General features: G+C 39.0%; 4 long non-coding RNA genes across 9 annotated transcripts; all 4 read right to left on the reverse strand.

Annotated features, from left to right (window-relative positions):
- Window positions 1–1,906: 1,906 nt before the first annotated feature.
- Window positions 1,907–23,043, reverse strand: LOC133715051 (uncharacterized). Of its 5 annotated transcripts, none has more exons than XR_009848920.1 (7): window positions 22,943–23,043; window positions 22,756–22,856; window positions 22,538–22,678; window positions 22,156–22,247; window positions 3,329–3,448; window positions 2,734–3,230; window positions 1,907–2,282 (listed from the first exon to the last, which is right to left on the reverse strand). It is a non-coding gene; the product is annotated as an uncharacterized LOC133715051 (long non-coding RNA). The 5 variants fall into 5 exon arrangements; XR_009848921.1 differs by having other exon boundaries at window positions 2,734–2,790; window positions 2,910–3,230; window positions 22,538–22,856; XR_009848922.1 differs by having other exon boundaries at window positions 2,734–2,944; window positions 22,538–22,856.
- Window positions 5,113–10,372, reverse strand: LOC133715049 (uncharacterized). 2 transcript variants are annotated; one of them, XR_009848918.1, is made up of 3 exons: window positions 8,884–10,372; window positions 7,818–7,923; window positions 5,113–7,427 (listed from the first exon to the last, which is right to left on the reverse strand). It is a non-coding gene; the product is annotated as an uncharacterized LOC133715049 (long non-coding RNA). The 2 variants fall into 2 exon arrangements; XR_009848917.1 differs by having other exon boundaries at window positions 5,113–6,289; window positions 6,379–7,923.
- LOC133715053 (uncharacterized) lies at window positions 10,718–13,935 on the reverse strand. The gene is made up of 3 exons (XR_009848925.1): window positions 12,716–13,935; window positions 11,881–11,957; window positions 10,718–10,950 (listed from the first exon to the last, which is right to left on the reverse strand). It is a non-coding gene; the product is annotated as an uncharacterized LOC133715053 (long non-coding RNA).
- LOC133715052 (uncharacterized) lies at window positions 16,563–20,705 on the reverse strand. Its single transcript, XR_009848924.1, has 3 exons — window positions 19,876–20,705; window positions 19,041–19,117; window positions 16,563–18,110 (listed from the first exon to the last, which is right to left on the reverse strand). It is a non-coding gene; the product is annotated as an uncharacterized LOC133715052 (long non-coding RNA).
- Window positions 23,044–24,128: the final 1,085 nt, after the last annotated feature.

Consider the following 24,128-nt stretch of genomic DNA (forward strand, 5'->3'; position numbering starts at 1 on the left):
ATAAAAAATGTTCCACTATGAATCTAGATCATGCTGACCAAATTTCAGAGCTTTCTTCCATGTGGTTGGGCCGGAAATGCTGCTGGACCTCTTACAGGTCCAGTTTTCCAGTTTTGCTTCTGCAGAGAATTGGACGGATTGTTTGAAGGCCTTCAACTCAAAACTAGCTCTGGGACTCTTCATAAGAAATGATCCTTGGGCTGTCTAGAATGGATCTGCAGAGTTTCAGCTCATTTAGAGTTTATTTGGTCAGGCGGCCGCTCCTTCTGTTTAGCTCGATTTCTCCTAGCCGAAGTAGGAAAATGTGCTAAAGTTAACTTTTCATGCTTCCATGCTTCCATAGTAGGCTTTATTTAGCCTCTAAATATATATTTCGAACTTGTCGACAATATATAGCTTGAGCCACTGACATTGGCTCAATTTCTCCAACACATGCCTTGTCAGGCCAAAATGTTCATTTTGGGTCCAAACAGGCATTTTTGCAGCAAATGTGTGTGATCGATCTCGTCACTTTAATAGGGATCGAGATGAGACATAGTGGGGACAGACCACGACAATTCCTGTCGTTCCTGCTGAACATTCGTGTTCGTATCTCCCCCTAACGATGGGAAGACTGTCTCATCAAAGTGACATCCGTAAATCAAACGGGAAAGAGATCGCCTTTGCAAGGGCATTAAGCAGTGGCGGATGATTGTTAGAGTCTCAATTCCAACTAAGTTGCTCACTTGTTTTTAAGGACCTACCATAGGCGCTGTGGCGGCGCAATTGGCACATAAATGGCTCACATTGGCACATAAATGACTCACTCGAATGTGCGTAAGTACAAAATATTTGTACCCAGTCACTAGCTGTAACGCAGGGATACATTGAGTGGCGGTAGGTCATAGAGGAATTAGCATAGTTGTATGCGATATTGCATCACCCCAAGCGGATATAAAGAGATTGGTGCGCATCGCCAATGTCTGAACTACCATCGTAGTTATTTCCACGAGACCATTTAGGTGTGTATATGGGAATGTGATGTCTAACATCACTCCCTTTGCAATAACCATCGAAAATCTTCGATGTATACTCACTAGCATAGTCAAAATCCAAATGACTAAATAGGATGATCCGGGGAGTGAGCCCGTTGTCATATTATATGTGCTATGAGTATAGCATAAGCAGCTTTTATAGATGGACAATGGCACAACACGTGATTAGTGTGTTTGCGTGTCAACCAACATCATGAGATATTTAAACGTCCGCAAGTTGGTTGAATACACTAGGCCAAAAAAGCTAACAGACGACGGACTAAATTCGTTGTGTGATTTGGACGATCTCCGTTATGTATCGGAGCGTTGTGTGATGAAAAATGGCACAACGGTGGAAACCCGTTGTGTGAATCACAAACAGTCAACACTTATTTGGTTAAAACTGTTGTGTTTTCTCTCGGCAGATGGCAACCACAGTTGCCGCGCAGTCATGCTGCACATGTCATTGGCATCATTCACACAACGAAAGTTGTTTCCGAGCCGTTGTATGAAAGGCGAATCAGACAACAGCATTTTATTTTCTTTGTTGTATGAGTTATCCTCACACTTCACTTTTGAAAATTTTATTGTTGTGTGTTAGTTTTAGATAACGTATTCTAGTTATTACAGTTGTGTGATTGTAAATAAGACAACGTATGTTTGTTAGAACCGTTGCATATTATATAAGGATTCATTGTGTGAACATCCAAATTGTTACTTCAGACAACATTATTAACATTAGAAATTCTGTTGTGTGATAATCGTCTTTTCTGGATTTTGTGCATTGATAATAATGCTCCATTTTACCTAATGAACAGTGACCAATTGTAAAGAAAATACACTGGAATCTATGAAATGAGTAATCCAACTCATACTATTTGAAGAAAAGCATTCAAACTTTAAAAGGGAGGATTTCCCAATCATCCAAGCCAACATTGAAAGAAGAAAAGCATTCAAATACATGCCCATCTACTTGGGACATCAAAAGCTGATACAAATACAAACTATTTGTTACAAAACATGCCACACAGTGCATGAATATTGTACCAGCAGAGAAGCACAAAAATGATGCTTTCCTTCAGCAACAACCTACTTCCTCTTACGCTTTCCTTTAGCTCCTATACATACGCCTTCACGACATACTTTGCCCATTCATAGGGGCCAAGCTGATACACATGTTGTTCCAAAACATGTCTCTTATGAAGTCTTCATTGATGGTTGTCAAATTCCTTGAACAAATTCTTCCTTATAACTGCCCTCCAATGCTATCTGCAAAACATGTAAGAAGAGTACTTTTAGTAAGCTAACTCAAACATGCACTAGCACCTGAGCTTCATCTAATATTACTAAATCAGAAAGCATGTTCTAACACGTCTTCATCTAATATTACAAAATCTGAAAGCACATGTTCTAACACTGAATTGAATGATCAAGCCTATAGCAGCAATACCCAAAAAGAGAAGCAGAGCTATAACAAAGACAAACTTATATTGGGGGACATGGGGTACCCCTTCTATATAATCAGTTATATGGAATCGCCTTCAGCATCCCCATGCCCAATTTTTACCCTGTAATTACATGACTAGCAGAACAACAAGAAGACACTTTTCTAATAAAACAGGGGATACCTTCAGATGAAAACAAAACTAGAACAACAATAGACATTTAGTATAATTATGATAAACGTACAATTATGACTTAATTAAAGAGAAAGACGTACATGTTGACTGCCAAATTTTTTATGCCTTAATTAAAGAAGTTACATTGCATCAGGTTCCTACAAAAAAAATATCACTTAATTAAAGAGAGACAAAAAGTTCCAAAACGATACACTAGTTTAAGGCACAGAGCTAATACTATGCACACCATTTGGATATCGCAGAGCCAAAAACTGACCTGTAGGCATTGCCCTTCACTCCAACCAGCTCAGACTACAACATCACAGTCAATTTAACAAGCATTTCACCGTATAGCTAAGTACCAAAGCATTTTTGGTAACAATAACTTTTTACAAATTTTGCATCAGACTTTTTATCTAAACAGCTAGAAACAGAACAAATTTCAGCGCCCTTTGTAGATGGGGAGTTGGGATAGATTGAAAAGAAGTATATAAATATCAGCTTATGATGATAACCAAGTGAATGAAACAAGAAATACTTGATCAACTAGGTTACCATAATCTTCTCCAATGCTTCACTCCTTTTTCAGATGCTTACTCTAATAAAATGGTACAAGAATTTAATGACTAATGTATAAGTGTACAAATTACAAAAGTATCACCATGATAACAGAAAAAATTGAAAAGAAGGAATTACCAGTTTCATGGAGACCATAGGTGGAAGTTGATGAAAGTAGCCCGACATAGATCGACATGGTAACAAGCTTCCCTATGTTCTTACTCTCATTCTTTCTAATTTCACTTTTCACTTCCCAACCTGCTACCCAAAAGAAAAGAAGAAGAATCAAAAAGAAGAAAATATCATAATTTTTTTATCAGAAATTAATGGAGAGATAACCCAAAAGCCAGTCTCCATGTCAACCCCACAAGACCCAAGACCCCATTCATCAAATCTACAGAGCTATACAACCATATCATACAGTTGCAATTTGAATAAAAGAAACACAGTTCCAGACTGAGAAGAATCAGCCAAAACCAAGCCTAGAAATAAAAACCCATATGGTATAATTGAGCAAGAGACCAATAAAGACACAAACTTGCCAAGCACAACTCACCAAAGTGTGTGAAGCTTTAATCTAATAGAAGCACTACACAGCTTTGGGACATTAAAGCTATGAGAGAGAATCAAAATCCACTTATTCGAATTCCCAATCTTTTAAAAATATTAAAATCCAAATTTAATAGTAGCTCCCTTAGAATCCATTTATAGTAGAATATATTACAGAAGAACCCAGATTTGAAGGCCACTACTACCTTCAATCTACCATATCGTTAAGCATACAGAGTTGGGTCCATTACCACCTTCAATCTGCAAATAAATAATATGAAAAGTGAATTTTAACATGAACAAATAAATAACATAGTAGGAAATTTAGAATACTTACAAAAGATGGCATGAATAAGTGAATAACCTTTAGACAAAATAGCTGCCTTTTGAAGCAAAACACTGACAGAATCTTGAAAACAAGCCATCTCAAGTCAAAATTGAATGAATCAGACCAGAAATAAACCAGTACACAGTAATATACTACATAATTCTCAATCACAAATTAACCAAATCCAATAAGTATAGAATCACAAATCTGCACCATATACCATAAAAGCAAACAACAATGAAACCCTGAAATCACACTATGCCAAAAAGTTAATCAGACGACAGAGTATATCTGTCGTCTGATTGCATGATTTTCTGACGTCTGAGGCGCTGCCGTCTCTTCTCCAAGCAGACGAAAAATAAACTCTGTTGTCTGAGTGCAATCAGACGACAGACATGTTTTTGGTCTTCTGTTGTCTGATTGATTCCTCACATGTATAGGTGTGTGTTATGAAGATTTCAGCCGACAAAAATGTGTTACCTTCTATATAAACAGACATCAACAATCTTTATCTTCTATTGTTTAATAGCCATTTCAAAGACAGTATTCATGATCTTTCTGTGGTATGAATGAACTAAAGTATTAGGTGCTGAGAACTTATTTGTTGTCTGTAATGGTTATAAACTACAAATAATTGTGGTCTTAAGTATGTTTCAATTACATATAACTGCAGTCTGAAAAGATAAGAAACATCAGTTATTTGTTGTTGTAGCTACATTTATAATTCGTTTTTATGTTGTCTGAATGTGTATAAAACAACAAATAATCCAACTATTATGTTGTCTATGTCTATTAAATATAACAGATACTTGTCGTGGTTTTTTAGTTAAGATTACATTTTTCTGTTGTCTTAACCAATATAAGAGGATAGTTATTTGTGGTTCTATGTACCTTTGAGCGACAATTTTATGTTGTCTTAATCAATATTAGAGGATAGTTATTTGTGATTCTATTATATTGTTTATCAGCTGTTCCAACAACATATTGTTTTTCAAGTTTGTTGTTGCCTTGTATTTCAGATGACACATATAAGTTTGCTCTTACCATTCTTTGATGTTCTCATTCATTTTGAAAACTCCAATATCATTACAATAGTCATTAGTTGTTCCATGAGACCTAACTATTGAAGCTGACTAGCAAAATAATTTACAGTGTACTCTAGAGCATGGCATTTGTTTTTTCTTCTCCTCCCGTGGCTTGGCTGTAGAATATATTAAATGCTCCTAGCTCCTTCAAGATGCCAATCACTTGCCTTCAGAGTTTGCATAGAATTTTTCACTGCATATGCTGAAACTACAAGGTATAAAGCAAAACCCAAACAATTATCAGGCTAATGATATCATCAAAAGAACAAAACATGGGCATGCTTGATGCATTTTTGAATGAGAACCAAACATTAATTGCAGCAACTGTTGTTCCATGACAGTGAAATCTAACCAGATATTTACATATGCAAATGAAGAACAAATGTTTTGAGCACTAAGACCCAATATCGTCTATCAGCTCTCAATGTGTTTTATGTACCTTGAATTTGAGCCATAATCAAGGCCTTGGGCTCAAAACACATGACAATATAGTTACATTTTGCACAGTCTCTGATCAAAACTTGTCAACTTATGTCAAAGAGAGCAGTCGCATATATACAGAAGCAAATTAACATCATAACCATACTTTGATAACCTGATGTGCCCAAAATTTCATACCATACCAAGCTCTGTGTAATTTATGTTTTATATTCTAATATGTGGGACTGTAAATACTTGATTTTGGACCAGAAACTACTCAATACATATGAAGAAACAAGCATCAAGTGATTAACAGAATAATCTGAAATTAAATAAGGCATCTCCAATCAATATAATTAGAATTCAGGGTACCAGAAACTTTACATGAAATGAAGAACCCAAAAACAAAACAAAACAAAATGCTTCTATTAGTTCAACTGAAAAACAAATAAGATTTCAAATCAAGAAAACAAAGACAGATTAATTTCCAATCAAATTAACTGTTTAGTCTATTTGGGGTCCAAGCACCATACCTTCCCTTTCGAATAATGTTGTTGCTTTTGGAACCAAACATAGGGAAGCCTTCCACCAAAGCCCCAGTTGGTAATGAGTTTACAAGGGGTTTCTTCAAACTAAAATTACTAGTATTCAAGCTAAGCCCAAGACTGCAACAAGCCATAATTGTCAAAATTTCTACTATAACTGCAGCATGACTTCCTACAAATGGAGTGAATGTGTAGCGTGAAAATAAACTCTGTGAGGAGGCATAGAGAAAAAGCATAACGCAAAGAAAGTACAACAAGTACCATATTTTCACGACACTTAACTAACTGAATAACATACTTCATGAAGCTGAGCACTGACCAAGTCTTCTTCACCAGATTCAATAATGCCATCAATATTACTGTATGGTAGAGGACAAAGAAACCAATTGTCAGGGATGATGTAACAATAATTATTTAAAATATGCTTATTTGAGGATTGCAGAACTAGCCCTCATATAGGATATGGTTTTGGTTTACATATTCTTGTTAACTTTGGGATTAATTTCTCTTTAATTTACCTAAAAAAATTAGGGTTTAAAGCCCACAGAAAGGCCTACTATTTTGGATAACATGAAAGCAATGAAGTATTGACATCCATAAGTACTTTACAAATATACAGTAGCTCGTACATAATAGATTTGATTATAGTTTGGGAACATATATCTAGAAAAGAACAAAAGCAAAGGCTTGCCTTCTTTCTACTTGCAGCTCATTCTTCAATTCTGAAGTTGAATGAGGTAGATGAAGAAAGAAGCGAAAGCCGCACTGAAAGGACCTTGTGACATCCAAAATAATATTCAACCAACAAACAATGTCACTATTAGCTTAACTTCCTGTATATAAAATTGTCGAGCAACAGTTCAAGTACATAGTAGTGAAACATCCTGCTATAGATACATTTAACTGTAGGAGTGTAACCCAACATTTTAGTAAGTAGTAATTATAAAATGAACCTGTTCTGTCATTTATGATTAGGAACAGAATCAATGATGACTTTTGATCCTTACTGAGATATCTTTCACCTCCTCATCACCCTAATCCTATAAAGGAAAATACTTAAGACCCCTTAACACCAATGATTGAACTCACTATCTGCAAAAAAATGCAGGACATTACGTACTATACAAGAATGGGAGCTTATTGGGTTGGTGAATGATAAGATGTTGGCCATAGCTTGAATTGTTCTTCCCACTCTTCTTTTGATAATGCAGCATACTTGCGAATTGTTCTTCCCACTCTTCTTTTGATAATGCAGCATACTTGCAGTTTTACAGTCGAGTTGATAGAAATGTGAAACATGGCTGGTTCTTCTAAAGGAAAAGGAAACAAACACAATCATAGCAAGTCTAGAGATATAAGCTCAAGAGTAGGCTATTCCAAAATAATAACAAATAATCTCAAAGTAAAATGTAATAGTCAAACCAGGTAGCAAGTATAATTGAAAGGGATACATAAAAGAAGTTTAACAAGGATGCATGGCATTGAATCTACAACGCAGTGTCTGGAGTAACTTGTGAAAGGAAGTTTAACAACAAGCTCAGCAAACTTCTTTTGGTAGGAAACTCGACTAGAGAGAGGGTGTACACTTCATCTGCAGATTACAGGAGAGGGAATCCACCTTCTCCTATCAATCTAATCTAGATGGGACAAGCATCACTCACTCAATTTAAGATAATAGTGTAATGAGTTCCTCAACTTACAGGTCTTTAGGTTTATCGAAGCCCGAAATCCCAACTCAGAGGAAGGACATACATTATAGGAGTTGACACATTCTGGCAATTACAAAACTATCATTTTTGAGATTATCTGCAAATAACCAAAGGAATGAATAGTCCTTAGGCAATGCTCTTGATGCTTCTGATGATGATGATGAGAAAAGTAAACAGGCCGAGAACTAGATGCAAGAAAGCTGATTTTCCCCACACATTTCCTTTAATATTTTTCCCTCGTTTATGTTTCTAATTTTTGTTATAGCAAACAAGTCACTGAAAAAGAGAATGCACAGAACGGTGCACAAGATATCCACAAGCTATAATTAACAAACCAGCAAAATATCAGATACAACAGCAACCAGGACTCCAATACTTCAATATATGTTTCTAATTCTAGAGAAGCATATGCATTATCATCCTTCATGCCCAGTATAGAGTTAGAGCAAGACTTGTACTATTACTATTCCAAAACATAGAAAAATTGTAAAATGTGTCACAGACAATGAATTCTCTTGCCGATTGAATGGTAGTTCAGATATCCAACATTATTATAAACTTGTTCTTCAACAATTATTCAAACAAACGAAGCATATGCATTACCATATCGTTCAAATTTTAAAGAAGCATGTGCATTATCATTCGTTCATGCCTTGTAACAAACTTAGACTTAGACTAGTACTTCTACTATTCCAAAATGCAGAAAGATTGGAATAAAGACAGACTCAATATAAGACTAGCCAAATAAATGGTAGTTCAGATATTCAAAATTATTATAACTTCTAAGTCATGCTTCAATTAGTATTCCTATAAATAACGATCAAACACAACAGCCATATTTATTAAGAAAAAAGAAAACAGTGCATCAATAATGAGCACAACAAAGAGTTTGTGGGACTTGACCATAGAACTTATCAACGACATTACAGATCTTACTAAATGTTGTTTAGTTAATGAGTATCATACATGCACAAACAATTAATCTTTTTTCTTTTTCTTAATGTAAGAAGCAGTGAAGCACTCACAAGAACCCATGATTCCTGAAATTGTGATATACCAGATGTGTTGCTGGAGCTTTAATATTTCTCCTTTAGTTCTTTACTCTATCTCTCTCCGTCGCCACCCCTCGCCCTTTTCCCTTCATACGTCTTTGTGTTCTTTTCAAGAACAAGACCTAAAACAGGTCTTCTATAAATTTGAGACCCACGATTATATACTATCTATTTGATAAATTACAAATTAAATAGAGCAAAGACAAAAGAGAAACAAAGTTAATTTGTTACCTTGTGACCTTTACAGAAGGGGAAAATGAGTCCAGTCCTTGACAATTGTCTCGAAAGAAAAATATTCCCCTGACCCATTTCTCTTCCTAAAACCCACTCTTTCCCTATTCCCTATTTACGAATCTCATAAACTAAAGCAGTTATAATTGCTAATAACAATTGAAATTTTCAATCAAGGAAAACTTAAAAGAAACAAACATTCAACATTAAAGCAACTGCTAACATTCTTTTCCATCACATTATACCACACAAAAGGTGACACACTTTGAAATAGAAACAGAGACTTCTACTACATGACTTTTTCTGTGGGAAATTAGAAAGAACCAAAAACCATTCATATTTACTAGATATGAAGTCATTCCAAACATTGCGGGTTTCATCAAAGTCCAATTCAGCAACATACATAACAAAAATGTTGAAAGCACATGATAACAAGTCCATTGAAATAATACCTCAGGGTGGTACAGCAGCCCATAGAACCTCCTTTCAGGGCTTTCAATGGCGGCCACCACTCCTTGCTGGCTCTGCGCCATCACCCGGAACCCCTGGGCCAACTTAGCCACCTCATCCCCATGGCTCATCCACACCATCTGCCTATCCCCAACCCTCTTGGACCCCGAAAATCCCTGAATTGCTCTCCACCACAATCTCCATCTTGCCATACTCCTGCTTCTCCCCAACCCTAACCACCCAGCCAAGCCTCTGCACAATCAGCTGCAAGCCGTAGCAGATTCCGAGGACGAAGAAGCTGTGGGCCTCGGCCCACTCGGTGAACCCGGGGGGGGAAGCTGGGGGAGTCATCGGTGTGGACGGAGTGGGGACTGCCGGAGAGGATGACAACGCTGGGGTTGAGGTCGGTGATGGCCTTGAGGGGGCTGGTGCAGGAGATGGTGAGGGAGAAGACGGAGAGGGATCGGATGCAGCGAGTGATGAGGTGGGTGTATGGGAGCCGTAGTCGAGGATGAGGACCAAGTCCGATTTCACGGCTTTTGGGTCCATGGCAGTGATGGCCATGGCTACTGCAACTAATCTAGTTTTCTACGATTCTAGGGTTGGACAAACGGGTGACCTAGCGAGTAAAGAGAACAAAAAATGTAATTGGGGCTTTTGGATTTGAGTACCCAAAAGCTACACTAGTTCCTCGTTCATAGATCAGATGAGGGAAAGAAACAGCTAGAGCAGAAGAGTGATGGAGAAGGGGTGAGTGGGTGACCCAAAGAGAAACTCTGCTCGAGACTTGAGAGTTTTAGACCAAATGAACAAAATATCAAGCTTAAGGACATGGGGCTTTCAAAGGAAAAAGAAAATACCGAAATTAAAAAACTAATCAAACGACACACTTTCTTTAAATCTGTTGTTTGAATGTTACTAGTCTTTTGACTCAACTAGGGTTTGACTATTTTGAGAGGGAAATGGTCAAACGAGCATGGAGGGAGAATTCCAAAATTTCAACAATTTATATTCAGACAACAGAATTTTGTGGTCTGAATAAGACTACCTTTTAAGCTTCAGATGAATGAAAATTATAGGTATTTTTCTATCTTGATCTAACAACGTGTCACGCCCCGAATTTTGAATAACCAATTCAAATCCGAAACATGAATAAACAATTAATACAAATAACGTTCTGAATTTTTTTCTCACAAACAAACATACCACTCGCCACTCAACACAAAAACTCGAAAACCTCGAGTTAATTATTACAATTCACTCTTACAAAGTAAAATTGCAAAGCTCTAAATGAGCATAACAAACCTCACAATATAATGCTGTAATTCACATAACACTACTCTAAGCAGCCCGATCACCGTCCTGGTTCTCCTGACCTGTAGGATTTCCCGCTACACAATTTGAATAGTGTACCGGGAGTTGCAACAACACAAAACCCGGTAAGCTTTTTACAGCCAGTATGAGTAAACAAGAAAGAACTGTTGATTTTAAATTACAATTCTTATAACTCAACAACACAACCAACAATCTCAACATCCACGACGCAAACGTCAAACCCATTCAATATCACCACTTTGGTCCTATCTCACAACACTATCACCACTTGGGTCCCATCCCATAACACGTTAGAGCTCTAACTGCCTCGTTACCTCTGACACCTTGGCCTAGGGTCAAGCAACGGCAAAAATACTTCGGTTAACACTATAACCGTCGCGCTTTGGACATCCCCGTCCTCAGCACCATATACTTCGGTTAATAATAAACCGTCGCGCTTTGGACATCCCCGTCCTCAGCACACAACTTCGGTTAATAATAAACCGTCGCACCTTGGACATCCCCGTCCTCAGTACACAAACACTCCGGTTATCCTTAACCGTCGAACTTCGGACACCTCATCCTCAGAACCCTACATTCTCTGACTCTATACATCCTCCAATGTAAATCATGAATATTAACAAGAACTCATCAATCATGTTCATCACATATAAATATGGTAAGTCACATGTCAATTTATAATAATTTAATCATCTCAATTTCACACTCTTCAATGTCACGCCATTCACATATAATCACGTAAATATATATATACGTAATTATCCGCTCAGGGATAATCACTAATACCAACTATAGTTCACACAAGAAAATCGTGAAATTCATTTTGTATAATTAAAATCATTTTACTTACCTATGGACCGTAATTGATCAAGTCCATATGATTTTAAAACAAATATTTATTCCATAAATATTTTCACGCAATTACGACAAAATAAGGTAATTAAATTTATTCGGTTCGTAATATGAACCACGTGAGGTTTACTCACCTCGATAATCCCGCTGCGTCTTCAATTCAGCTCAAAATACGATCCACAATCGTCCACCAACTCAAACCGTCAATAACCTAATCCAATAATGATCTTAACTTAGCCAACAACTCAAAAATGTAATTAAACGACGATCCAACGGTCAGATCTGAATATAATGATGATCCAACGGTCGGATTCAAATTAAACGATGATCCAACGGTCGGATCTGAATTTAATGATGATCCAACGGTCGGATCCTCACGGATCGCCCTTAGGATCATCCTCCAAAATTATCACGAAGATCCAACGGTCAGATCTTCCTGAATCGCCCTTACTAACATCTCCACAAAATTATATGAAAATCCGACGGTCGGATTCTCACGAATCGCCTTCCGAATAACTATTTCTCAATTATACGAAGATCCAACGGTCGGATCTTCGCCCGTGACCTCACAAAGTCATCGGGACAGTCATACGATCAACATACTAAAATTTGAAGTAAAACCGATGGTCTGATCTTCACAGATCGTAAACCGAAGATAAAACGTAAAAACCGTAAATAGTAACGTAAAAACGTAAATCCACTATTTATCAACTTTTTCTAACATGACCATGTTATATATCAAAACGCTCGTAAGGATGCGTAGATCATCACCTAGATAATAAAAACTCAAAATATGGTCGAATACGCCGCCACAAGCGGCGGTCAGTGGGCGGTCAACGGCGGTCAACGCGGCGGTCAACCACCTCCGATGCAAAAGTCGTCAACTACAAACTTGTTCAAAATGACGAGTTGATCCACTTTCATAACTAGCATGAAGTCTGAAAACGAAAGGAAGTGGTCGGAAATTACCTAGAACAGTCGAGGTGGCCGGAAAATTTCCAGAATCCGGCGAAATTTGCAGAATCCGGCAAGGCTTGATTTCGACGTCAAAACTTCAATTTCAGGCTTCGATTCCTTCTAGAGAGTTGTTAAGAAACTCAAGACGAACGCATTGGTTCAAGAATCACAGAAAAATATGGTCTGTAGCTCGAGATATACCGATCGAAAGCTTCGGTGGTCGGAAAATTTGCAGAATTTTGCAGAATCCGGCGAGGGCTCCGATCGACGTAAAAACTTCAATTTCAGGCCTCGATGCCTTCTAGAGAGTTGTTAACAACATCAAGGGGAACCCACTGGAAAAAGAATCAATCAAAACGATGCACTACAGCTCGAGATATACCGATCGAAGCTTCGGTTTTCGATTTGATCGGGTCTGGCTTCCAGCCGCCACCACGAGTAGCGCCGCCGTGCAAGGCCACTTCTGGGAGCTTCAGGACGTTGAGGCGAGCTCGTGGGTGAAGTTTGGTGAGGATTTTTGGCCGGTAGCTTGAGATATCAAGCTTGGAACCAAAACGAGCTCAAACCGGGCGGAGCTTCCCGCCGCCGCTGGTGGCCGTGTCGTGGTTCAAGGCTGCCACCTGCAGCTGCGCAAGGTCGAGGCGAAGCTATAGGAAGTGTTCTGGTCTTGATTGGTGGCCGGTGGAGTGAGAGAGAGTTTGGAGAAGTTTTGCTCTGTTTTGGGTGGTTTCGGACGTGAGAGAGAGAGAATTCGTTTCTTAGCTTAATTGATTCGTTCTTCCACTCATGCATAATCATGTTAAAGCACCGGCCTTCAAATTATGCAATTGTCCACTAACCTTAAATCACGGAACCGGTGTTTGCCACCAAATTGTTTGATTAAAAAAAACTAGGTTATTACAATCTACCCTCCTTAAAGAAATTTCGTCCCGAAATTTAAGCGCAAGTTAATTGCTCTCGATTACAGTTAACCTAACCATCGAATCTCCATCTTTCCCAAAACTGTAGTAATCTACAAAACCACAGCCCTTTGTATAAAAATACATTCCTATGGCCACTAAATCCTTTCATCACAAACGTAAACTCACACAACGAGAATTCACAAATGAAATCCTCATCCCCACTTAAGTCATCAACATGACATTCCTTCACCGCATCATTTCTCAAAATTACAACACAACAATTGCCTCAAGCAACCCACACTCAAATCACCACGTGGCATTGCACATATAGCAGTTTTCACACAGATCGTCATCCTGTACTGGCATACAAGCACAGTAAACACTCCCACAAAGCGTTTCGCTTCTCAATTAGCATCACTCAAAACAAATCATTCTCAAAAGCACGCCAATAAAACATGTCACCCAGTGATGATGACTTGGGCTTGCTCAATCCTTGGGCTAAGCATTAGGGCTGGCCAATTGGGCCGAAGAAACCGAACCATCCACATTTAGAACCGGCTCGAACCAATTTGGGTTTAACATTTGGGCCTACCATTCGGGCCGAACAATTGGGCTTACCATTTGGGCCTACCATTTGGGCTTACTATTTGGGCTTACTATTTGGGCCTACCAATCGGCCCACCAACTTCCAGCTCGGCTACGGTATGAAATTGTACATACCGTATATACGTATGCATACCGTACAGATCGTATATACGTATGCATACCGTACAACTGTATATTCGTATGCATACCGTACAGACCGTATATACGTATGCATACTGTACAACTGTATATAAGTATACATACCGTACAGACCGTATATACGTATGTATACCGTACATACCGTATATACGTCCGTATATCAAGCATATACGAGATCCAAAAATATTTGTAAGAGGTAAGGTTCGAACTCCCGACCTCAAACACGAAGGTTTTGCTCCCAACCACTGAAGCAAGAGCTGCCTTCATTAATATATGCTCACGTGTTATATTTATTATGTCATAAGTGACATAAATAAAATAACGGGGGAGGCAAGGTTCGAAACCTTAACCTGCTGCACAAGGGCTTTGCCCACCAACCACTGGAGCACAAGCTGTGCTTAATATAATGTGTACAAATGTTTTACTTATTATGTCATAAGCGAACATAATAAAAATAAACGAGAGGCAAGGTTCGAACCTCTGACCTCTTGTACATGAGCCTTGCTCTTCAACCACTAGAGCACCAGCTGCTCTCGTTACTATCCATGCAACTTCTTTTATTTATTCTATCATAAGCGATAGAATAACAACAAACTGTCGGTACACTCCACGTGCCACGACACGTCTCTTCCGTGATTTACGGAAAGCAAATCACTTTCGGCTAAAGCTGTCTGCCACAGCGTCTCGAGGTTCGGCCTGTCCCCTTACACGCTCAACACGCGCCAACAGCTTTTCCGGGTTTCGGGGCGACTTTAATCCAACGCGTGGATTCAAATTCTGAGATCGTTCATCCAACGGTGGAGATCTGCTCACCTTGTTCTATAAATAGGTGCATTCTGGAGAAAAACTGTTCACTCCAAAAGAAAAGAAATTTTTCTTCCGAGCTCAAGTCTTTCTCTCTCAACTCTTCAGCCTTTCTCTTCTCAAATCCTTTCTTCATCAATTTCAATCCTTCTCTTCTGATCTTCTCTCCCATCTAGTTGATTCAATCCCATCTTTCCTCTGAACTTTCAGATCTTCAATATTTTCCTCCAAATCTTCAATCCTTCTTTCTCAGATCTTTTCTTCCATTTGAAGATTCGATCTCATCTTTCCTCTGAGAATCTCAGATCTCCAATCACCAGTTCAACAACTCCAATCCTTCTAACAAAATCTCCCTCAAACACTAAACCATGTATTCCTCGATTTCCACATCCTCTCACCCCATGACCCAAGAGCCACGAACTCTGCAACTAATGGAGCTCCAAACCCCGCAACAAATGGAACCACAACAACAGCAACCAACAGAGGAGGGAGGAAACACCCAAGCAGCTGGAAGTAGTGCCAACATGGATTTCTGGCGAAGCCGTACCAGGTGGATTCCTACTCCAGAACAAATAAGAATCCTCAAGGATCTTTACTATGTCAAGGGATTTAAGTGCCCAACTACAGAGCAGATTCACGAGATCTGTCTCCAGCTGAACCAGTATGGGCATGTTGAGGGTAAGAACATTTACTTTTGGTTCCAGAACGTCAGGGCTCGAGAGAAGCAGATGAATAGGTGTAATCAGGCTGCTCCAGTGCCCATGAGAACTAGTTCTCTTGGTACTGGTAGATCCATTGATCTCAATTTTGGGTCCACTGGTTCTACTGGTGCTGGTGGATCCATCGACATCAATTTTGGGCCAGCTGGTGGATCCATTGACATCAATTTTGGGTCCACTAGTTCTACTGATGATGGTAGATCCATTGATCTCAACTTTGGTTCCACCTATTCTACTGGTAATGAAGGATTTCTTGATTTAAATTCTGTTTCATATTCTTCCTCACACTTCAACACTAATACTAGTACAACTCTTTTGGCACAACAGGAGGACAAACATCCCTGCAACAACGAGGAGGAGATCACCAGGAGGTTCAAACTCTTCCTCTGTTCCCCGTGCACGGCGAGGACGTCTTTGGTAACCTGAAGGCTACTTCCGAGGAAGGTAGCGCTTTTGGTTACTATTCTGGTGGCTCAGGCGGTTACCACAGTGGCTCAAACGTTTCTCTTGAGCTCAGCCTCAACCCATCCGGAGCTGCTGACTAGGCTTAGTATAGCATAGTCCTCGCTTTTTTTTTTCTTTTTTTTTCTTTTTTTTTTGTAATATAAACTCAATAAGATGGTGTGCATGTTTTCTTTCCTGTTTGTTTAACCAACAACAACACCAAGGATCGAACCTTGGTCACCCAATACTGTTTTCAAAACCATAAACAACTCTACTGCACACATCTTTCATAATGATTTATCACAAACAATCAATTAAGTTGCACAGAGGTCAAGCTAGTATCCTCTGAGTCAAACCAAACACAATAATTTCGTCGCTAGAATTAGGGATTAATAAAGCTAAACACTTCCTGAGTTAACTAGGAAAACTCACATCCTTAGAGTTACTCGTGCTAGTCTTATAAAATCTCAACCATTCCCTCTAAAACATGCTCCATCAAACTTACCATAATTCAACCCTAAGATTTCACGATTCATACGTCGAATCAACTCCATACCGCATAGTAATTCACTTGAACCACTATGGATACCCAATCATGTCACTATCATCAATACCCAAAATTGTATTTAACCATTTCACCTAAAATCCATAACCATAGAAACACACTCTCGTCCAAGATCATTAACAAAGAGTTGATTCTAATTCTCCCCATTATCTATCAACTAAAAATCAAACTCTATTTCAAAACTTTAAGTGTCCCGTCTACATAAACTTAAAACACAAAACAACCTCAAATATATAGTCGTTCGTCTCAATCACTCAAACACGAGATCAAACTCCTTTCTCACAACTTAAACCCTGCTCATCAACTTACAAACACATGGAAGAATTAACCACAATAATTCATTCCCAAACCGCAATACTACCCACCACTCCACATGAGTCAAGAATCAAATCAAAAACATCTGTATATCCAACCTAATAAGGCAAAAATTCCATCAATTCATACTCGTATCCACACTAGGTACGTGCATAGGCCAACATCATGCCTTCAACCAAACACCTCAACATCCAAAAGAACCTCACTTCCATAAAACAATCACCCTAACTCAATAGAGTTAAATCCGAAGGTTTCCATCCCTTAAAGATTATAACTCGCGGTAACTGAACTTATTCAAATACGAACCTACAAGACAACTCTGTAGTTCTAAGTACTACTCCTTCGAATATTCAACACCTAAGAAATATAGTATGCTTGGCTAATACACGTATAACACTTAAAACACAGTATAAGTCAAATACAAGTCCATATTAACCAAGTCAATACTACAGGGAAGGTGTTAACGTTCCTAAAACGACTTAGCGGCCTAAACAACTTCCAACACTCACACATACCCAATGACTTAGCCAATACCGAAGAGCGCACGATGGGGATCCGCTGCAGACGGGCCATCACTCGGAAGGTATTGACACGTCACCAAATATGTACCTTACGCTCTGATACCAAACTGTCACGCCCCGAATTTTGAATAACCAATTCAAATCCGAAACATGAATAAACAATTAATACAAATAACGTTCTGAATTTTTTTCTCACAAACAAACATACCACTCGCCACTCAACACAAAAACTCGAAAACCTCGAGTTAATTATTACAATTCACTCTTACAAAGTAAAATTGCAAAGCTCTAAATGAGCATAACAAACCTCACAATATAATGCTGTAATTCACATAACACTACTCTAAGCAGCCCGATCACCGTCCTGGTTCTCCTGACCTGTAGGATTTCCCGCTACACAATTTGAATAGTGTACCGGGAGTTGCAACAACACAAAACCCGGTAAGCTTTTTACAGCCAGTATGAGTAAACAAGAAAGAACTGTTGATTTTAAATTACAATTCTTATAACTCAACAACACAACCAACAATCTCAACATCCACGACGCAAACGTCAAACCCATTCAATATCACCACTTTGGTCCTATCTCACAACACTATCACCACTTGGGTCCCATCCCATAACACGTTAGAGCTCTAACTGCCTCGTTACCTCTGACACCTTGGCCTAGGGTCAAGCAACGGCAAAAATACTTCGGTTAACACTATAACCGTCGCGCTTTGGACATCCCCGTCCTCAGCACCATATACTTCGGTTAATAATAAACCGTCGCGCTTTGGACATCCCCGTCCTCAGCACACAACTTCGGTTAATAATAAACCGTCGCACCTTGGACATCCCCGTCCTCAGTACACAAACACTCCGGTTATCCTTAACCGTCGAACTTCGGACACCTCATCCTCAGAACCCTACATTCTCTGACTCTATACATCCTCCAATGTAAATCATGAATATTAACAAGAACTCATCAATCATGTTCATCACATATAAATATGGTAAGTCACATGTCAATTTATAATAATTTAATCATCTCAATTTCACACTCTTCAATGTCACGCCATTCACATATAATCACGTAAATATATATATACGTAATTATCCGCTCAGGGATAATCACTAATACCAACTATAGTTCACACAAGAAAATCGTGAAATTCATTTTGTATAATTAAAATCATTTTACTTACCTATGGACCGTAATTGATCAAGTCCATATGATTTTAAAACAAATATTTATTCCATAAATATTTTCACGCAATTACGACAAAATAAGGTAATTAAATTTATTCGGTTCGTAATATGAACCACGTGAGGTTTACTCACCTCGATAATCCCGCTGCGTCTTCAATTCAGCTCAAAATACGATCCACAATCGTCCACCAACTCAAACCGTCAATAACCTAATCCAATAATGATCTTAACTTAGCCAACAACTCAAAAATGTAATTAAACGACGATCCAACGGTCAGATCTGAATATAATGATGATCCAACGGTCGGATTCAAATTAAACGATGATCCAACGGTCGGATCTGAATTTAATGATGATCCAACGGTCGGATCCTCACGGATCGCCCTTAGGATCATCCTCCAAAATTATCACGAAGATCCAACGGTCAGATCTTCCTGAATCGCCCTTACTAACATCTCCACAAAATTATATGAAAATCCGACGGTCGGATTCTCACGAATCGCCTTCCGAATAACTATTTCTCAATTATACGAAGATCCAACGGTCGGATCTTCGCCCGTGACCTCACAAAGTCATCGGGACAGTCATACGATCAACATACTAAAATTTGAAGTAAAACCGATGGTCTGATCTTCACAGATCGTAAACCGAAGATAAAACGTAAAAACCGTAAATAGTAACGTAAAAACGTAAATCCACTATTTATCAACTTTTTCTAACATGACCATGTTATATATCAAAACGCTCGTAAGGATGCGTAGATCATCACCTAGATAATAAAAACTCAAAATATGGTCGAATACGCCGCCACAAGCGGCGGTCAGTGGGCGGTCAACGGCGGTCAACGCGGCGGTCAACCACCTCCGATGCAAAAGTCGTCAACTACAAACTTGTTCAAAATGACGAGTTGATCCACTTTCATAACTAGCATGAAGTCTGAAAACGAAAGGAAGTGGTCGGAAATTACCTAGAACAGTCGAGGTGGCCGGAAAATTTCCAGAATCCGGCGAAATTTGCAGAATCCGGCAAGGCTTGATTTCGACGTCAAAACTTCAATTTCAGGCTTCGATTCCTTCTAGAGAGTTGTTAAGAAACTCAAGACGAACGCATTGGTTCAAGAATCACAGAAAAATATGGTCTGTAGCTCGAGATATACCGATCGAAAGCTTCGGTGGTCGGAAAATTTGCAGAATTTTGCAGAATCCGGCGAGGGCTCCGATCGACGTAAAAACTTCAATTTCAGGCCTCGATGCCTTCTAGAGAGTTGTTAACAACATCAAGGGGAACCCACTGGAAAAAGAATCAATCAAAACGATGCACTACAGCTCGAGATATACCGATCGAAGCTTCGGTTTTCGATTTGATCGGGTCTGGCTTCCAGCCGCCACCACGAGTAGCGCCGCCGTGCAAGGCCACTTCTGGGAGCTTCAGGACGTTGAGGCGAGCTCGTGGGTGAAGTTTGGTGAGGATTTTTGGCCGGTAGCTTGAGATATCAAGCTTGGAACCAAAACGAGCTCAAACCGGGCGGAGCTTCCCGCCGCCGCTGGTGGCCGTGTCGTGGTTCAAGGCTGCCACCTGCAGCTGCGCAAGGTCGAGGCGAAGCTATAGGAAGTGTTCTGGTCTTGATTGGTGGCCGGTGGAGTGAGAGAGAGTTTGGAGAAGTTTTGCTCTGTTTTGGGTGGTTTCGGACGTGAGAGAGAGAGAATTCGTTTCTTAGCTTAATTGATTCGTTCTTCCACTCATGCATAATCATGTTAAAGCACCGGCCTTCAAATTATGCAATTGTCCACTAACCTTAAATCACGGAACCGGTGTTTGCCACCAAATTGTTTGATTAAAAAAAACTAGGTTATTACACAACGTTAATATGTTGTCTGAATGCCACCCTCTTATTCAAAATGAAAAAAGTGTGTTTCAGTGAGTATTCAGACAACATAGTTACATTTTTATGTCGTCTGAAAAATTGAGACGACAGAAAATTAGGCTTCTATCGTCTGATGTGTGTCGTATGATTAACTTTTTGGCATAGTGTCAATCATAAAACTGCCAAACCTAACTTGAAAATCAGATTGAAGATGAATAATATAATAATGTGAAGTGCAACCAGAAAAAGATTGAATCTGAAAGTGTTAAAATTTAATTTATAGCACCAGTTGTCTACCTAGCTTGAAAGAAACAAAGAGGAAATGAATAATTAAGACACTAAATGAGTCGCAGAAACCCAAGAAGAAAATGCAGATCACCATGCATGCTTTCTCTGTAAGCTTTTTTAACAGGCTTTTTCTTGCTTTTAGTACACCATGACATGAAAAAATTAAGGACAGAGATTTTGATCATCAGCGAATCTCACAGAGAAATTTGCATAAAGTATTGAGAATTTTTGGCAGAGAAGGGGGGGGGGGGGGGGGGAATGAAAGATAGTTTGGTGCGTGGGTATTAAATTGGTTCCATTCCATTATTGATTACTTGTACTGTGCTGACATGAGGGTAGGCCACAGCTTTATCAATTCATGGTGAAAAACAACAATATATGAAAATCTCTCTCTCTCTCTCGATCTCTCACTCAAAGGGGCTCTCCTTCTCCCTCGCAGAAACTACTTTCTGTGATGGATATGATAAGGGGGGTGGCAGTGAGATTAACACCAGTACAAAAACCTCATTATCAAATCAGTATATCTCTAATACTACCCAAACACACTTGCAGCTACCAAGTTCTATTACATACATAACCATCTCGGCAAGACCCAAAACCCACCAGAAAAACAAAGAAAGTTAGAAAAATACTTCATTCCAAACCGAATATATGAACATGAGTAAACAAAAACTAAACCCTGCAAGTGCTGAACACAACCATTGCTCCTACTTTCCTCAATTTAGAGGTATCGTTCATGACAAAATAAGCAAAGGCCAAAGAAAACTTTAGTTAAATTTCTATCTTATTAAAAACACATTACATTAAGCCTTAACTTCTAAATTATAGTGGTTATTTTTTCCTCATATATCTGTTTCTTGCCTACCACCCAGATGTCATATAATAAACACATCTAAACCATAATCTAAATGCAAGTGCAGACTTTCTCATGGCATCCAATCATTATCATCAGTACATCCCAAATGACGCATGGTTGGTTACGTACTGTATACATTGATAACAAATCATCCCCTAAATATACTCACTCCTTAGAATTGTAATTAATTTAAACCAATGCTAATAACAAACATCAGTAATAATACAAAGATTCCATACCTGAATGAATACAGAACAACGAACCAATATCAAAGAACAAAAACAGGAACACAGTGGTAGAAAAACAATCCAGGTACTTTTTCGCATAGAACCTACATAATCAAAACAAAATAACTATCAATATTCCGTAACAAAGAAAAGATTCAAAAAATCGAAACCCATATATTAACTGAAAGCCAAAACTTTGAGATCACCCAAAATCAAAACTTCACCCTGAACCTCTTACTCTTCTAATCAATAACCGAAATCCCAAACTCAAGAACAAACAATACCCTAAAGGCTAAACCATCAAAGCCCTTATCAATTCAAAGCCAACCACAACAAAAAATCCAACGAAAACCAAAAGATCCACCAATCCATTACAGAATACCATATACAATACCTTCCGTCGATGTTAAACCTTTCAAAATCCACACAAACAACAACCCACTACGTATCGAAACAAAACCCGCACCAACCTCTCTTTCTGTTCTCTTGATCCCAACGACCTAGCAGCCTCTATCGCCTTTCCCTCCCTCAGATTCTTCTACCATAAAACGGCAAAAACGAGTTAGCAATAACGAAAAGCAAGAAAGCAAAAAGAAGAAGTGAGCAACGCACCTAAGTAGATCTCTCCAAAGGATCCACTACTGTTCTTCCGGCTGACTCGGAATCGTCCCCCTACGCGAGGCTCCATAGCCCAAAAAAGCTGCTTCTCTTCTCTGCTCAGAGAACAAGAATTGAAATCTGAGAAACTAGAAATGAAATCAAAGTCGATTAATTAGTGAGTTTGCCAAGATTGTAGTACCTTCGGCTTTGGCGATAGAAATAGTGGAGAGTCTGAATCTATCTCTGAAAGGTCACTCACTGAATTGGAGTGAACGAAGGCGAAGGCGAAGGCGAAGGCGAAGGCGAAGGCGAAGGCGAAGGCGAAGGCGAAGGCGAAGGCGAGGCCAGAGAGGTGGGATGTCGCGACACCAGGTCAGAGACAAGCTTCAGAGTACGGTGGAGTATGAGGGGTCGCGAATGAGTTGGAGAGAGCGAGTTAGGGTTTCAATGATTGAAGAAACCCGAGAAACCACCCCGCTCCCTCCTCCTTCAAATCCCCAAATTGAAAACCCTAATTGAGTATATCGAACCCTAATCGAGTGTTTTCAAAAGATGGGTTTTAAGAAGAAGATGGGTTTCGAGAAGAATAATGGGTTCGATTCTTTAAGAGAAGAAGAAAGATCGATGGTTTTTGATGATGTTGAGAAGAGAGCTGCTCGAAGAAAGCGAGTTGAGGAATTGGCTGTTTTGACAAAGTGTTGAAGTTTTTTAGCTGAAACTCTCTAAGGCCAAAGTGGGAGTGAGAGATGGAAGGCTCGGGATTTTGCTCGAACTGAAGAAAGGCTCGGGGTTTTGCTCTCAGACTTGAAAAATGGCTAATATGGTTAAGTGTGTGTAATGGTGCCCTCGAGTTGTATAAGGCACCATGCATTAATTTTTTTTTTTTAATTACTCAGACAAAGCAAAGCTGAGGGAACAAAGATGGAAATTTCCCGCTTGTGCAATCAAAATTTCAGTTTTGGCGCTGAGGCTAGGCATTTCTCAATCACACAACAGAAATAGTTATTATGTTGTAGGAACTTGCAAGCATGACAAACCATTGAAGCCAAATTTGCTCGTTTAATTTGGGGGAAGAATGAATGCCATTTTGGAGACTTCTCCAAATTTTGCCACTCACTTGCACAACGGCACATTAAAAACCATTGTATGATGATTTGCAAGTATACTCCTACAACACAAGTAACTAAACTGTTGTACAATTTAGTGGCATCTAGGGTAGAATTTGGAGCCAAATTTGAGTCCATCTATGAGGGAAATCTGCCGCATTTTTTTTTTTTGATTCACACAACAGATTATTCTTATAACCGTTGTGCAATGACCTTCTAAACAAAAACTTCAGAATTTTAACCACCTTATACAACGTAAGTTTACTAAAAATGTTGTGT

This window comes from Rosa rugosa, chromosome 6, assembly GCF_958449725.1.
Source record: "Rosa rugosa chromosome 6, drRosRugo1.1, whole genome shotgun sequence".
Lineage (NCBI taxonomy): Eukaryota > Viridiplantae > Streptophyta > Magnoliopsida > Rosales > Rosaceae > Rosa > Rosa rugosa.